Below are 13372 nucleotides of genomic sequence, written 5' to 3' on the forward strand. Positions count from 1 at the left end.
AAACTCAGTTCTCGTGCAAGATCAAAGTTTTTCAAAGTGATGTTGGCACTGAGTTTCTCAGTGACAATGTTCAGCGACTTTTAACTGACAATGACACATTTCATTGGGTCTCATGCTCGTATACTCTGCAACAAAATGGACGGGCCGAACACAAACACCGACATATTGTTGAAACCGATTTAGCCATGATGTTTAACGGTCATATTCCCCCATCTTATTGGGTACATGCATTCAGCTCTATTGTCTACATCATTAACCGTCTTCCTACGCGGGTTCTACAAAAGAAGATGCCATTTGAGCTTCTCTTCGGCCGATGCCCATCATATGGACATTTTCGTCCCTTTGGGTGTCGTGTCTAACTGTCTATCCAGATCTACGCAGCTATGGAACACACAAACTCTCTCCGAGGAGCCTTCCGTGCATTTTCCTTGGCTATTGCTCTCAATATAAATGATATCAACGTCTTGATCCTACCACTTCCCGCATATTCATTACTCGGCATGCTAAATTCGATGAACAATTATTCCCATTCACTGGTGCATCCTCTCAAACCCCAGAGACGTTGCTCGTGTTATCTCGTTTCCCTGATGAAGACTATGGTTACGTTGCTCCCACAACACCCGTGACTGCCTCCTCAGCCTCTCCGGCCCCCTTCACATGCATGTGGGTTCTGCGAAGAGCCTCATGCGTATAAAATAACTAAGCAACTACTTTTAAGAATTAGCTGCAATACTCCTGTGGTTGCTTCAGACGGTCCTCTACCTCTCATTCCGACAACACCACCAGCTAATCCCATCAACACCGATTAAGTCGGAGAAACAAGTCATGCCTCTACCTCTACCTCGGATGCCACTACTCAACTTCCCTAGGTTCCCCCTGTTACGCATACTGTTCATCCCCTTACTAGCGGTCATCACATGCAAACGCGGGCCAAATCCGGCATATTCAAGCCCAAACACCATTCCCACTTGGCTCAAACAACTGTTTCCTCTGCATTATTTTCCGATACTGTTCCTAAAGGATTTAAAACTGCCGCCAAACATCCTACATGGATGTCCGCCATGCATAAGGAAATGGATGCTCTACTCCATAACAACACATGGACTCTTGTTCCGTGCCCTCGTCATCACAATGTTGTGGGTTGCAAATGGCTCTATCGCACTAAGTATCGTGCCGACAACTCTATTGAACGCCACAAAGCCCGACTTGTCGCTCAAGGCTTCCGCCAAATTCTGGGTCTTGATTTCTCTCAAACCTTCAGTCCGGTGGTCAAATCCTCTACTGTTCGGGTTGTTCTCTCATTGGCTGTTCTTAACCAATGGTCGCTTCATCAACTTGACGTCAATAATGCGTTTCTCAATGGGGATCTAAGTGAACTCATTTTTATGGAGTAACCACCGGGTTTTCAAGATCCTAGTCGCCCCGATCATGTATGTCGTATGAATAAAGCCCTTTATGGTCTCAAGCAGTGTCCTCAGGCTTGGTTTCATCGCCTGAACACTTTTCTGGTCTCAAATGGCTTTCTATGTAGTCGGCCTGACACATCTTTGTTTGTCTTCAAACGCGATTCGTGTATTATCTACCTTCTTGACTACATTGATGATATAATTCTAACCGGAAATGACGAGCATGTTCTTCGAGGGTTCATCAACAAGTTGCATGTTGAGTTTGCCATCAAGGACCTTGGTCACCTAAGTTTTCTTCTTGGACTGGAAGTGACTTACACTAACACAAGCCTCTTCTTAAGTCAGTCCAAATTTGCTAAAGATATCTTAGAACGAGCACAATTACTTGATTCAAAGCCAGTCACCACCCCTCTTGCTGCCAACACTGCCATTACAACCACTGGTGACCCGTTCCATGATCCCACCCTCTATCGTTCCTTGGTGGGTGCCCTACAATATTTAACCATCACTCGCCCATATATCTCGTATGTTGTGAATCAAGTCAGTTAGTTTCTTCAGGCTCTGACCATCTCTCATTTTCAATCTGTTAAACGGATTCTTTGCTATGTTAAAGGCACCATGATGCATGGGATGCATTTCACCCGGTCAAAACCTGTCAACATTCTTGGTTACTCTTGTAACGATGTAAAAATTTAAAAGAATTTTTCATTTTTCAAAAAAATAAAGCTCATTCAATGTTCTCAAATCTCATGTTCAACAGTTGTCATCATGATAAAACATATCCCAAGATCATAAAATAAATCCTCTGCCAGTGTCTACGGATCATGCCGGCGCCTTCTCGCGATCCTCGCTAGTACTTGAAACACATAACACATAACACATAACACTGTAAGAATAAATGCTTAGTGAGTTCCCCAAAATACCACATACAACACATATTAGCCACTCGAGGCTATAACTCTGTATGACCCTCTGGTCAGTGTGTCTCAGTGGGGCCTTGCAGTCCCATAACTCTGTGGACCCTCTGGTCCTAACTCTGTAAACTCTGAATCATACATATCACAAATCACATAGAAATCACATCATACAAAAAGCATACAAGTTACTCTGTCACATAACTCTAATTACCACTCTAGGTAAAGTACAGTGAGAAAACTCACCTCGAGTAACTCGAGTAATCTCGCACACGAATATACTGATCTAACCCCCACCTAATCACATATACAATATCCTCAAATAAATAATGGCTCTCAAAGGCTAGATTAAATCCCTTTCTACATTCCCACAGGAGGGTAAAAGACGACTTTACCCCTCTGACTCAAAAGTCCAAATGTTGACCAAAACCCTAAAAGTCAACGAAAGTCAACAGAGGGCAGTACGTGGCGCGTACCATCTCTGTACGCGGGGCGTACGCTGACGATCCAGAATCAGGGTCTTAACCCCTTACGCTGCACGTACTGAGATTTACGCCCAATGTAAGTCTCAATTTCATGCATTAATGGATTTTTGGTCTTAACCGGTTAAGACATATACTCAAAGTTCAGATCTGACTTCCCTAAGGTCACTTAATCCAAAAAGTCGAAACCTTTAAGCCTTTGCATGGCTGTAAAGGTCACCAATCACTCTAAACACCTTTCCTCTTTCCTCACTAAGCCAATATCTCATGCATGACATAATATTCACATCTGAATCGTCCGCTCACTCTGTCTGTCCGTCTGTGAGTGGTAAGCGATACTGAAATGCAGCCTAGTGCCCAACTCCTCATGGAACTTCTTCCAAAATCTAGAAGTGAAACATACATCTGGATCTGACACAAATTATATCGGTACTCCATGCCACGATACCACCTCCCTCAAATACAACTCTGCTACTCTCTCTGCAGATGAGCTCTCACTGATAGCAAGGAAGTGAGCGCTCTTCGTCAGTCGGTCGACGATCACCCAAATTGCATCGAAACCCCTCGTGGTCCTTGTCAATTTGGCGATAAAGTCCATAGAAATTTGTTCCCACTTCCATTGGGGAACCTCAAGTGGCTGCAACTTGCCGTGCGGACGATGATGCTCGGCCTTGACCCTGCAACATGTCAAGCACCTCTTAATGAACCACACAACATCCTTCTTCATACAGGGCCACCAATAGTCTCTCTTTAGGTCCAAATACATCTTAGTGGCCGTGGGATGGATCGAGAACCTTGACCTGTGCGCCTCCTCCATCATAATGGTACGTGCCCCACCCGTAAACGACACCCAAATCCGACCCTGAAAGGTCATGAGCCCTCGGCTATCGGTAACAAACTCAGATACCTGCCCGACCACCCACTATCTCTTGTGATTCTCCGGTCTCACGGCCTCTGCCTGGGCCTCCCGAATGGTTTCCAACACCGGATTTATCACCGTCAACCTCATACAAACATCTTGAATCGGGGCACTCTCTGCCCTACGGCTCAGGGCATTGGCTACCACGTTAACCTTGCCCGGGTGGTACAAGATCTCATAATCATAATCCTTTACCACATCCAACCACCTCCTCTGTCGCAAATTCAGGTTGGGCCGATCTATCAAATACTTCAAGCTCTTGTGGTCTGTGTATATGGTACACCGAACCCCATACAAATAGTAACGCCAGATCTTGAGGGCGAACACCACTGTCCCCAACTCTAGATCGTGGGTGGGATACCTCGTCTCATGAGGCTTCAGCTGCCTCGATGCGTATGCTATCACGTGCCCTCTCTGCATCAACACTGCACCCAACCCCGATATCGATGTGTCACAATACACCATAAATTCTTCCATCCCCTCCGGAAGGGCTAACACCGGGGCATCACATAATCTCTGGCGAAGTGTCTCGAATGAGGCCTGCTGCTCAGGACCCCAACTAAAAGCCACGCCCTTCCGGGTCAACCTGGTTAGAGGAACAACAATGATGGATAAATCCTTGATAAATCTCCAATAATAGCCGGCCAACCCCAGAAAACTCCTGATCTCGGTGGGGGATCTCGGCACCTCCCAACTCATCACAGCCTCAATCTTGGCCGGATCGACCAATATCCCATTCTGGTTGACGAGATGCCCCAAGAACTGGATCTCTCGTAACCAGAAATCGCACTTGGAGAATTTGGCGTAAAGCCTCTCCGATCTCAGAACTCTGAGGATCTCCCTCAAATGCTCCTCATGCTGCTCTCTGGATTTCGAATACACCAATATGTCATCGATGAACACGATCATCGAACGGTCCAACATCGGCCTGCACACCCTGTTCATGAGATCCATGAATGTCGCCGGTGCGTTGGTGAGTCCAAAAGGCATCACCACGAACTCGTAATGCCCATAACGAGTCCTGAACGCTATCTTCTGGATGTCCTCATGCCGCACTCTCATCTGATGATATCCAGACCTCAAATCAATCTTGGAGAACCAAGACGCTCCCTGCAACTGATCGAACAGATCATCGATCCTCGGTAAGGGGTAACGGTTCTTGACCGTCAACTTGCTCAACTCCCGGTAATTAATGTACATCCGATGTGAACCATCCTTTTTCTTGATAAAAAGGATCGACGCTCCCCACGGCGAGCTACTCGGTCGAATAAACCCCTTCCCCAGTAGCTCCTGAAACTGTGAGGATAACTCCTGCATCTCTGTCGGCGCAAGGCGATAGGGCGCCTTGGCAATAGGCACCGCTCCCAGGACTGAATCGATACGAAACTACACCTGCCTCTCGGGAGGCACACCCGAGAACTCCTCGGGGAAAACATCTGGGAACTTTCGCACAATTGGTACATCACCAACCGAACTCGGCCTCTCCGTGGCCACTCGTGTGTCCGTCACATAGGACACAAACCCACTACAACCCTTTTGTAGACTCTGTCTCGTTCTAGCAGTCGAACAAAATGTTGACCCAGAACGGGTACCCTCGCCGTACACCGTAAGTACTCCCCCACTAGGGTCTCGTATGGTCACCTGCTATTGCTCGCAATCGATAATTGCTCCAAATCTGCTCAACCAGTCCATGCCTACTATGACACAGACATCCCCCATTACAATCGGGACTAGATCTATCAGAAACTCAACACCGAAGATCTCGAGTACACATCCTCGAATCACATCGGTGGCATACACCGCTCGCTCGTCAGCTATGGAAACTCGAAGAGGTCGACTCAATGTCTCTCGACAAATACTGATGTGCTGACTAAATGCTAAAGACACGAAAGATCGACTCGCACCCAAGTCAAATAACACTAGAGTAGGTACCGAAATCACAAGAAAAGTACCTACGCATATCATAATATAAGCACAATATCTCAACTCAAAATAAATAGATGAAAGAATGCATACCAGCCACAACATCGGGCACTGCGCGGACCTGCTCTGTTGTCAACTGGAAGGCTCTGCCGTGAGCCTTTGGTGCCTCGGCCTTCACTGGCCGACTCTCAGTAGCTCGTACAACAGCAGGGGCAAATCCCTGCGATGCTCCCTGTGCCGACCTCCGCAGCTGTGGACACTCGACCTTCCGATTGCCAGTTTGGTTACAGTGGAAGCACACTACAAATCCCTTGGGGCAATCCTTAGCCATGTGCCCCTCCTTGCCATACTTTTAGCAAGACCCTACTCGACAAATCCCCTCGTGGCTCTTGCCGTACTTGCCACAAGTGCGGCCCTTCTGGTTCTCTGATCTCGAATCGGCAGGCTTTGCCCGCTTGGCTGCTGGCTGGGACTGTGACGGTCGCCGATCCCTCTCCTGAGACTCCGCCTCCTCCATGGCCTGAGTCTCGAGCTCAATCTCCTTCTTCCAAGCATTTTCCTGGAGCTCGGCAAATGTCCGGTACGTTGAGTTCGCAACGAACTTGCGAATGTCTCTCCTCATTATACTCAAATATCGACTCACGCATGCCTGCTCAGTAGATACATGCTCAGGGCAAAACATCGCGCTCTCGTGAAACATCCTGGTGATCACAGTAACATACTCTGTTCCCTGCTTAAGGGACAAGAACTCCTGGGCCAACCTTTCTCTTTCCACCAGGGGAACATACTCATCACGAAACATGATGGTGAACCTCTCCCAGGTCACTGTGGTAAGCTCTACAGGAGTGAAGTGCGCCGTCACAAATTTCCACCAATCCTTCGCTCCCAAGCGAAGCTGGTTCAGCGCGAACCGTACCCTCAGATGCTCCGGACTTGAAAACGTGTAGAAGCATCCCTCAATGTAATAAATCCACCTCATCGCGGCTATCAGATCCTACGTCCCATCAAAATTTGGTGGCTTCGTGTTGCTGAACTCTCGGTACAGCAACGAGTCACCTCCCTGTGGCCTCGCAGCAGCGACAGCTGTAGTAACGACAACCTCCGACAAAGCAGCATATCGCTCATCAAACATTTCAATCAAGGTGGTATTGATAGACCCAAACATCTCTGGAATCTTCGCTCGGATGGTTACGACCACCTCCTTGTGAATCAATCGGCGAATCTCCTCATCGCTAACACCACTACTCTCTGGAGTGTTGCGTGTCCCACCATGATGTCTCTGAAATACAACATGAAATGTCAGAGAACCGCTCGAGTATACTAACACTCGATAACTCAACCCTACTTGCTCCTTAGTACCCTAAGTATTCTTACTTGGACTACGCACTGATCCGATGTTTTTTGTAGTATGGGCCCAATACTACAGTCCACACCGCATCAGTATTCACCCCAAGTCCTCCTCCTAGGATCCTAGCTCACAATCACTCTAATCTCGCTATACACCGGCTACTCTCCTGTAGACCTCTCATAAGCTCCTCGCTGCTACCTACTCACTCTCAAAGCATCTCATAGCAGCAGAAATCTCCTAGGCTAAGTCATCAAAAATCAAGCCATTCTAGTCCTAATATGAATACCTAGTCTACTCTAGCATGCATAACATATCATATTATATCTCATAACACATAATGTAAGGGTATTTTGGGAAATCACCGTTCGGGCGCTGGCTGATCGTACACACTGCTCTGTTCTGCTCGTGTCAAAATATTTTACTCTTTTAGAAAGATCGTTCTATTATGAAAAAAAATTCTCAAATCCCCAGTTTGAGTTCAGATACGCCCGAAGGTGCAACCGAATCCCTCAAACCAAGGCTCTGATACCAACTTGTAACGACGTAAAATTTAAAACAATTTTTATTTTTCAATAATATAAAACTCATTCAGTGTTCTCAAATCTCATGTTCAACAATTGTCATCGTGATAAAACATATCCCAAGATCATAAAATAAATCCTCTGCCAGTGCGTACGGATCATGCCGGTGCCTTCCCGCGATCCGCATTAGCACCTGAAACACATAACACATAACAATGTAAGCATAAATTCTTAGTGAGTTCCCCAAAATACCACATACAAAACATATTAGCCACTCGAGGCTATAACTCTATATGACCCTCTGGTCAGTGTGTCTCAGTGGGGCCCTCTAGTCCGATAACTCCGTGGACCCTCTGGTTCTAACTCTGTAAACTCTGAATCATACATATCACAAATCACATAGAAATCACATCATACAAAAAGCATACAAGATACTCTGTCACATAACTCTAATTACCACTCTAGGTAAAAGTATAGTGAGAAAACTCACCTCGAGTAACTCGGGTAATCTCGCACATTAATATACTGATCTAGCCCCCGCCTAATCACATACAAAATGTCCTCAAATAAATAATGGCTCTCAAAGGCTAGATTAAATCCCTTTCTACATTCCCATAGGAGGGTAAAAGAGCATTTTACCCCTCCTTAACCCAAAAGTCCAAATGTTGACCAAAACCCTAAAAGTCAACGAAAGTCAACATAGGGCAGTACGCGGCGCGTACCATCTCTGTACGCGCCGCGTACCATCTCTGTACGCGGGGCGTACGCCGACGATCCAAAATCGAGGTCTTAACCCCTTACGCTGCGCGTACTGAGATTTACGCCCAAAGTAAGTCTCAGTTTCATGCATTAATGGATTTTTGGTCTTAAACGGTTAAGACATATACTCAAACTTCATATTTGACTTCTCTTAGGTCACTAAATCCAAAAAGTCGAAATCTTTAAGCCTTTGCATGGCTGTAAAGGTCACTAATCACTCTAAACACCTTTCCTCTTTCCTCATTAAGCCAATATCTCATGCGTGACTTAATATTCACTTCCAAGATTGGATTTTTATGAACCTACAACTCATATTACTCTGAAGTATGGTAGATCTAAGCTTATGGGGACCATTTGCTCATAAAGTCTCCACCTTGGGACCAAAAACCCTAAAAATTGGTCCATGAAGCACAAATAAAAAGTGACAAGGAAAGCTTTTAGCTTTTTACCTCTAAAAGAAGCTCCAACCACTGTAGAACTCGGATCTACTCTTTTCCACCAACTTCTAGCTCCTATAATGGCCTCCTCTTCTCCTTCACCACCTTGAAATGGCACTTTCAAGCTTTAGAACACACACACACAAGCTAATGATGGGTTTTTGCTCTCTTAGGGTTTCACTCACTAAGGTATGGTGGCTGGGGTAAAGGCCTATCTTTCCTTTAATAATGCACAAGCCACAATTAGGGTTTGCATCTGGGCCCGCTACGCCCAGCGTAACCCTGGGTACGCCCAGCGTACCTAGGCGAGTCCGCGTCCAATGTAAGCGCATGAGTACGCAGCGTACTCTTCAGTACGCCCAACGTAGTCAATGGCCATAATTTTCCCTTTAAGGGATAAACTTGACAACTTGGAAAGGATGAAGGGTTAAATAAATATACCTGAATTTTGGGATGTTACAACTCTAATGCGGACTAGGCTCGTTGCCTTGAGACACGTTGCTCCACCTATGGGTATTCGATATTCTTAGGAGGTAATGTTGTATCTTGGAGTGCCAAGAAGCAACCCACAGTCTCTCGTTCTAGCTGCGGGTCTAAATATCGGGCCATGAAGAACACTGCTACTGAAATTGTTTTGCTCACTCACCTCTTACGGGAACTTTATGCCCTTCCGTCATCTCGCCCCACTCTTCTGTGTGACAACCAGATTGCATTGTTTCTCTCTCAGAATCCGGTTTCCCATAAGAGGGCAAAGCACATCGATTTGGATTATCACTTTATTCGCGAACTTGTTGCTTCTGGGAAACTGTACACTCATTTTGTTCCTACCAAGCTCCAGGTTGCTAACATCTTCACCAAGTCTCCCTCGACATCAGTTTGAACTCTTTCGAGAGCTATTATTGGTTCGTCCACCACCGTCTAGCTTGAGGGGGGATGTTAGTCATATGAAGCGTCTATAGTTTCCAGTTTTACCCTATATTTACTTAATTCCTTGTGGGTTGTATTTGTAAATATTTTATGTATTTAAAGTTTCCTCTCTGCCTCTTTTCTGGCATGGAGAGTTATTCTCTCACTCTTTCATCTTTGTGGTCTTATTTTTCTATATGTGTATATACTTTTGTATGTTGAGATTAAATCCATTTGGTTCCTATTTGGGGTTTAATAATTTGTTTGTGTTCATGTGTTAAAATGATTTGTGCTCATATATTTGTGACTGTAGTTTGTTCATGTCTCTTTGTGTTCATTAACCTGAATTTAAAACCAACAAAAAACAGAATTTTATAGCCAAGCTTCATATTATGGGTTTATGTTAATGACTACTTCCCATGGTTAAGCGCTAAAAAGAAAGACTGGTTTACAAGAAATTTTTATGATTAGTAGTGGTGGTGGAGGGTAACCAAAAGAGATGATGGTGAAGGGTATATATAACCCAAAGAGACGACCGTGGGGTGGGGTCAGGGCCGGTCCTGAAAACTGAAATATTCTTAAAGGCCCAGGACGAATAAGAAAAAAAAAAGGCCCTTATATTTATTATAATTTGTATTTTTAAATAAAAATATATAATAAAAAAAATTGGACCCTGTGCAGCTGCCCACTTTGCCCTCCTCCCCCCCCCCCCCCCCCCCCTTCTAAGCCCCCCATGGGTGGGGTGTGGACCCTTTGTTATTTTGTCCAATTTAAAGAAATAATAATTAAATTTTTAAAAAATAAATGAAATTAAAAATGGCAAAGTCATGTATATGGTGTGGCAAACGGACCATTTGTGCAACTTTTCTAAATCATAAGTACTATGTTTGTCAAAAAAAAACTTAGTAGAGACTCAAGTTGTGACCTTTGATAAATCATAAGGAGCATTTATGTAGTTCTGTCAATTATTACTTGTCGTTAGATTGAGATTAAATGAATCCAACTTATAAATGGGATAATTTAGCATGACCCTTTTCAATTTCATAAACGCTATCAGGCTGGCCAACTTCTAAAACTAACAGAATGAATAATAATGATGGAATTTAACAAAGGTTAATAACAAAATTTGAATCGGCAAATATTCATCTAATTCAATTTTACGTAATCACTAATTATACTATGTATTATTAATTACCATGCATGTTTGTATATGTAAAACGGTGTATATACTCGGATATTATTTTGATTATAGTTATCTTTATGAAAGCCACCGTTCACATGCACGCCATTTCTCACATATATTTGTCTATATAATTGGAGCTCAGTAACAGACTTAGAGCACACCCAAAGAAGATATATGGCTTCTTTTAGCTTTTACACTCTTCCCACTTCCACCTCCACCTCCACCATCAAGAATCCCTTATTTTCTAAAAGTTCCTCCCATGTGAAGCACTCACATCGCTTCAAGTTTTCATGCAAAGCCGCTGCTGATAACAATGAAAACTCTGATACCCCAAAACTCATACTACCAAAATCACCATCACTTAATAATATGCAGAACGTAGACAGGAGAAACTTGCTCCTGGGACTCGGAGGTCTGTACAGCGCTGCCAACTTGACCACCATTCCGTCAGCCTTCGCCATTCCCATCCAAGCACCAGACAGTACTTCAAATTGTGTTACTGCCAGCGGCGTAAGGAGCGCAAAAGAAGCTATAAGGGGTTTATCTTGTTGCCCTCCTGTTCCTAACCCACCGGTCAAACCAGTTGATTACAAATTTCCGGACACCAAGGTGATTCGTATTCGACCAGCGGCACAGAGAGTCAGTGGAAAATACGTAGATGATTTTCGAAAGGCAGTTGAGATAATGAAGGGATACGACGACGATAACCCACACAGTTGGACGCAGCAAGCTAAAATCCATTGTGCGTACTGCAACGGCGGTTACAGTCAAGCACAAAGTGGTAAAGAGTTTGAGAACTATAAAATCCAAGTTCACAACTCATGGCTCTTCTTTCCATTCCACCGTTGGTACCTCTATTTCCTCGAGAAGATAATGGGAGAGGTGATTGGTGACTCAAGCTTCGGTCTACCATACTGGAACTGGGACCACCCTATGGGGATGACTGTTCCTGACATGTACGAAGAAAAGTTAAAGAGGCCGGAAAACATCTCTGGTGGCCCTGAGGAAGACATTAGATACAACTCTCTCTTTGACCCTTTAAGGAATGCATCCCACCTCCCACCAGCTCTCATTGATTTTCAATATGATTCTACCGAAGAAGGTGTTAAAACTTGTGCGAAGCAAATAGACGTTAATCTGTCTGTAATGTACTCTCAGATGATCGCCAACGCACTTGATACAGAATCGTTCTTCGGTACCGCATTTGTGGCAGGCAACCCTGCTGACCAAAAAAACAAAAAAGGTGGGTCCATAGAGAATGGGGTTCACACGATTGCCCACCAATGGGTGGGGAACAATAGGTTCAAAAACGGCGAGGACATGGGAAACTTCTACTCCGCAGGCTATGACCCTCTCTTTTACGGCCACCATGCAAACGTTGACCGAATGTGGAAAATTTGGAAAGGAATGAACAAGAGGACACACCATGAACCAACATCCCCCGATTGGCTAGATGCATCATACGTGTTTTATGATGAGAAGAAAAACCTTGTACGTGTCTACAACCGTGACTGTGTAGACACTAGAACGATGGGGTATGATTATGAAAGGTCCGACATCCCATGGATCCGGAATCGACCTAATCCACATCCCAAGGGGCGTAAAGATGGAGAAAAGCCTAAAAAAACCAAGATGACGGTGGATGATCTCAACTTCCCAGTGAAGTTAAACCAGACATTGGAGGTTCGAGTGCAGAGACCTGGTTACAGGAATTCGGTGCTGGGCATTGAGAAGTTGCTCCTTGAAGGCGTAACATATGATTGCGAGCGCTTTGTCAAGTTCGATGTTATTATGAACGACCCTGATAATGGAGTCGAAGTCACCCCATCGGACACTGAGTTTCTTGGTAGTTTCTCACAGTTGCCCCATGGCATGAACGCCGAAAACAGAATGAAAATGAGTAGTGGGATATCATTTCCGATCAAAGAGCGCTTGAATGACCTAGGCGCTGAAGATAATGATTTTATTTTTGTGAAAATTGTGCCTAAAGCAGGGTGCCACGATGTAACTATTTCGAAGATCGAGGTTGTGATGGGTCCGATCGATGTTGTACCTATTTCGTAGGAGGTTGCGCTGGATTCGGTCTACCCTAGCTCTGAGTGAATTCAGTTTCACGTAACTGCATGCTTTTTCGTTTGCATGCATGTGTAAGTCTGTTTTTTCAATTGTATGTCTGGTTAACGAAGATGTTCTCTTAACCTAATACTAGTAATTATTAACGTTCCAAGTTTACAGTGGTGTAAGCGATAAGCTTATGTTTGAATTTCAATATTTCAGTATTTGTGGCTTTTGGATTTTAATGAACTCGATCAATTACTTTTATGTTAGTAATCTCTGATTCTAATTATCGGTAAGGAAAAAAATATACACTCTATGTGTTGCTGTGCTAAATTTTATGTACTCAGTTGTAATATTATCTTATTTAACTGTTTTATATATTTACGTCGATCTTATCTTTCTGCATAAATGAAATTCTGCTGTACCAGTGCGGCTGTCTATCGGTTTTGGACTTTTGGTTCGTGGCTTTGATGAATTTGTTGAAGACGAGTTAATATATGTGTTCTTTTTTTCAAA

The 13372-nt window shown here is 44.3% G+C and overlaps 2 pseudogenes; both read left to right on the forward strand.

Annotated features, from left to right (window-relative positions):
• Window positions 1-917: 917 nt before the first annotated feature.
• LOC145076351 (putative mitochondrial protein AtMg00820 pseudogene) lies at window positions 918-1394 on the forward strand (annotated as a pseudogene).
• Window positions 1395-10971: 9577 nt separating this feature from the next.
• Window positions 10972-13100, forward strand: LOC145077129 (polyphenol oxidase I, chloroplastic pseudogene; annotated as a pseudogene).
• The last annotated feature ends 272 nt before the right edge of the window (window positions 13101-13372 follow it).

The sequence above is a fragment of the Lactuca serriola genome, chromosome 9 (genome assembly GCF_051521515.1).
Source record: "Lactuca serriola cultivar US96UC23 chromosome 9, Lser_US96UC23_V15, whole genome shotgun sequence".
Classification (NCBI taxonomy): Eukaryota; Viridiplantae; Streptophyta; class Magnoliopsida; order Asterales; family Asteraceae; genus Lactuca; species Lactuca serriola.